This window comes from Pimephales promelas, chromosome 10 (genome assembly GCF_988280905.1).
Source record: "Pimephales promelas chromosome 10, fPimPro1.hap1.1, whole genome shotgun sequence".
NCBI lineage: Eukaryota > Metazoa > Chordata > Actinopteri > Cypriniformes > Leuciscidae > Pimephales > Pimephales promelas.
The window spans coordinates 34,879,730-34,884,617 of record NC_142778.1 but is presented as its reverse complement, the minus strand read 5'-3'; positions in this window follow the sequence as shown (position 1 = coordinate 34,884,617).

Here is a 4,888-nt window from a genome sequence, read left to right as displayed (position 1 = left end):
TTTGTGGTTTGTTTGAATCTTTACGAGACATACATAATTGCTAATAAAGCTGTTTGAACACAGGATTACAGGAGTGCATGCAAACCACCAGTAGAGGGCAAAGCCTAGTCATTTTCATAGACAGTAATAGATTTTTGACATCACAAAAATCAGATTTGCACCCATCACCCCTAGAGGTCTCCCAAGCGGCATTCTCATTTACTCGTGTGTGAAATGAATGGGGGGAGAAGTCCGCAAATGATATATGAGCTTAATTTTCTTCAAACTCTTGGTCAGGTATAAATCCAATGTATTTTGATTAATGAGTTTGAAAGATTCTATAGAGATGGGGAATATAAAATTTGAAGCATATTTGATTAATCAATTATTGCATTATTATATTTACTCAGTTTAATTAAGGCAAAACAAGCTAGTAATTAATCTTGTTAATTAAGTTCCAGAGGATTCTTTTGATCAGCCTGCTATCTGATAGGCTCAAAAGATGCATGCTGACATTATGTGATGAAACAATTTCATATAGCCTATGCAAATATTTCTGGGCATAGCCTGTTAATAACACAAAGCCACCACCTACACTGGAAGAACTGGAGTATCATCCAGTGCTTTTATTATCTATTTGCTAGTAATATCTTTATGCTTGTGTGTGTGTGTGTGTGTGTGTGTGTGTGTGGTAAGATTACATAAGCCTCAAGGGGCTTTATTCTCCTGAATATAGTGTTCGGAGAACCATGGACTAGTAAACATCACTGTGCACTATTTTAGTCACAGCTGGGTACTCGTCTATGGAGCGGAAGTACTTGTGTAACAAATGCAGATGTCCTCTGCGCACGCTGCGATTGTTGTGTGCTATTGTGTGCTATTTTTTTTTTTTTTTTATCAAATATGATATCCATTATAATTGTTTACATATTTTTTATAATAAACAAATCACCACTCATACGTACCGGTACTACTTTCATGTTTCTCGTATCTCTCCGCGAGCTCGCTCTCGTCATCATCGTTTAACTCGCGCCTTTTTGGGTTTGAACGATGTAACGTTAAGTTAGCTTGAACGAGGAATAGACAAGTACCGGTAAGTGAAAGTGAAATTAAAAAAATTGAAATTAAATAAGTGAAAGAAAAAAAATGCTGTTAAAAATGTCCTCGGAGGTCTTCAGTAGGCCTATTAGTTATTTTAGACAGTAACGTTATATAATTTCTTTCTTTCACTGTTTAGACAAGCAAACGGAACTGCTCAGAAGAACACAAACCGGTAAGAGACACTACAAAATGATGTGTGAGAGAAACTTTAGAGAAAGATAACTAGGCCTAAACAAGTAGGCTATTTTGTTTCTTAAAGTCAAAATGAAACGGAAGTTGCGAATACGAATGTGTTTTCTTCCCTGTTGTAACGTAACGTAACTTTTTGCCTATTCGAAACTGCTTCTCGAACAAGACTCAAACTGTAGGGCGATACTTGGTTTTAAAATTGATTTTGATCTTGATTTTGCCATGATGTACTGTGAGTGACAGGTTGTTTCGCCATAACATCATTAAACAATTCATCAGAGAAAAGGACATGTCTCTGCAAGTGGGAGGGTACATTATTTTGATTCAAGATTACAAGGAATATAACTAAATATAACAAAAAATAAATAAATAACTTAATATTAGGCACAGGCAGCCTAAATCATTTATAATACAATACTGCCATATTGTCAATTTTGATTTCATGGTGACAAATTTATAATGCAATTCTTTGAAATACTTGATTCTGATTGGTCAAAGGCATCATGTGGATTTGCCTATTGGATTAGATTATCTTGTTTCATACAAAAGCGTGGAGCAAAAAGAAAAAATATGTATTTCTCTCCCCAAAGTATTGCATTTTCCCAGTCACCCGTCAAAAATATAGATTTTCATGTCATGCCCACCGTCAAGGGGTGCAATGATGATTTCAAGATACACCCCCACCCCATGAATACAATTTCAACCTCAAGCCCCCCTGAGAATTATAAACGTGTGTCCTGGAGCCGGGACTGATTCATACATGCACAGAACAAACCAATGTTCATCCCTCCCTGTGAGAGATGTGCTTGATGCAGGACTGGTGCTGTTGTGATGGGGCTTTGTATTGAATGGTGATTGTGTGATGGTAGAAGTCATTTGATGCCTCATTGGAACCCCATTAGGATGGAGGGAAGAGAGAATAGAGTGCTTTGGAAAACTGGAACAGAGAGAGCATGCCCCCTTCAGAAACAAACCAAACCTCATATCCACAGGCACACCTGAATGCTTTTCAGCTTTTTTTAGTCTCTCTCTCTCCCACTCTTCTGTTCTGACCTCATCCCTTTATTTCCCATACCTCGTTTTTTTTTTTTTTTTTTTTTTTGCCCTGTTGAGTTCCACTCCACTGCCAGCCATCATCTGCTTCATCCTCTCTTGATTCTCGCACTGTCTTTTTCCTTCTGTGTTTTTTCCTCTGTCTGTCTCTTCCCCTGTTTTTCCCTTCCCCTTTCTCAGACACACACTGTTAGTCTAGAGATGGATTGGCCATTATTGGAGATGGCATTTTGGCCCATCAGCTCCTGACAGGCCCGCTTGACGTGACAAGACGGTGTACGTGCACCTCAAAACAAATACATGTGTAATCAGCCTCCAACAGATGGGCTTTTCCGATGTCTCTAAAGCAAAAAAAATAGAGAGAGAAAAATGAAAAAATAATTGGAGTGGAAAAATGGTATGGTAGAAATGAAAGGCTGTTCTGTTTCTTTATCTCTTCCTCCCTCTTCTTGTATAAATTGGGAAAAGGAAATCTGTCAGCTGAATATGAAAATAATCCATATTTTAGTGTGTAAAATGAATAGCAGAATGGTATTGGTTTACATTGCCAAATGCATCATAAAGTTTAATTATTGTACAATTATCGCAGCTCAGATAAAACTGTATATTGACAGCATGATGGCCTGTCCATTCAAACTGAAAACAAAAAAATAGGGCTGTGAAACGATTAATCACGATTAATCGCATCCAAAATAAAATGTGTGTGTATATGCAAAATTATTTTGTATATATAAATACACACACGTGCATGTATATATTTAAGAAATATTTGCATGTATACTTTATATAAAAAATGTATATTATACATAAATATGAATATTTGATACATGAATAACACAATTTTCTTAAATATATACATGCATATGTGTGTATATATACAAAATAATTATACACACCACACTCACATATATTATGTAAACACAAACTTTTATTTTGGATGCGATTAATCGTGATTAATCGTTTAACAGCCCTACAAATCATATGAGAAATGTTATTTTGGAATTATTTCCCACAGAAACACTTCAAACTCTTGTAGAAAGTCTTCCCAGAAGAGTGGAAGCTGTTGTATCTGCAAACGGGGGATTAACTCCATTATAATGTATATTATTTATAATACAATGTCATTACAGTCCCTGTTGGAGCAAAGGTCAGGTGTCCCAAAACTTTTCTCCATACAGTGTATTTTGAGTTTTTTAGTAATTTTAGTACTTCTACTTATTTCTGTTAGTCACCAGTTTAAGTTATACATCTAATGTTTATATTTTATTTCAGATTTATTTCAATTACCTACTGATTTTTAATAGTTTTAGCAAACCAAAACAACACTGGCCCTCACACAAGCTATCACACACACACATCACCCAGACGGCCCCTCCTTGCACCAGATCCATGTCCCTGAAGTCATAAATGTTGAATGTTCATCTTTAAAGTATTAAAGGCCATGTGCCGAGTAATTACCACAGAAGATTTTAGCTTTATAAGATGGACACTTGGGAGATCTTTCTGTAAACAAGCACATTTCATAATGCATTATGCACAGGGCAGACAACGCAGCGATATGGACGGGGGCTGGTGTGAGTAACAAAAACACACTGACTGACTGCAAATGACGCCATTACTACATTTTATTACGCTTTTCATTTTCCTTTTAGAGCATTTAATCAGTGCTTGTGCCTCAGTGAACAAATTCAGTGAACCTAATTAAAAAATGAAATCATCTTGTTTGTTTAACATGATGAACATGAAATGATTGCAGTCAGTAATTGTGTCAACACAAACATGATAAACCAAAATACACAGCACAGTAACATAGCAGTTGAGGAGATTTCTATATTGAGATATAATATAAATTTGTATTAGAAGGAAAGTTTTTAATGTAATTATCAAATTTTATTGACATTTGCCTTTTAACCCTTTAGCTAAATGTCTATAATTTACAATAGAATATTTTGAAACAAAAATTTTCTATATACTTGCAATTAAACAATAATTATTTAAGATATAGTTATTTGAAAGATATCTAATATAGATATTTAGGCTAAATATCAATCGATAATGACTTTTTTTTTAAAAGAATATGTATTGTATTTGACTGACTTGTAGTCTAATGGTTAAATACTTACTAATTGTAGTATTTTGTATTTTCCATGTTATTAATATCAAGAAAAAAATAATTCTTCAAGAACCAGTCATTTTTCATATCTTCAATTCAACACTTCATTATTCGGATGTTTGGCAGGATAAAATTGCATTTAGATTATGAGATTCAAATTTCAACAAATAGCCTCTTTGTATTTACTGTGTTCTCGCAGTGCACCCTATAAAGTAAGTATTAGGGTTGGGTATCGTTTGGGTTTTATCCAATACCAGTACCTACTTGATATTTTTTAAACGGTTCCAGTGCCTAAATGGTTCTTGAAACGGTACTGGACACTGGACACAATATTAACTTAAATGTTTAAACAATATAAATACAAGTAACATTTGGTAATAATAAATAAACCAATATAAAATAAAAATTCACATTTACATAATACTGGAAATTAATAGAGATAACTACCAGGGT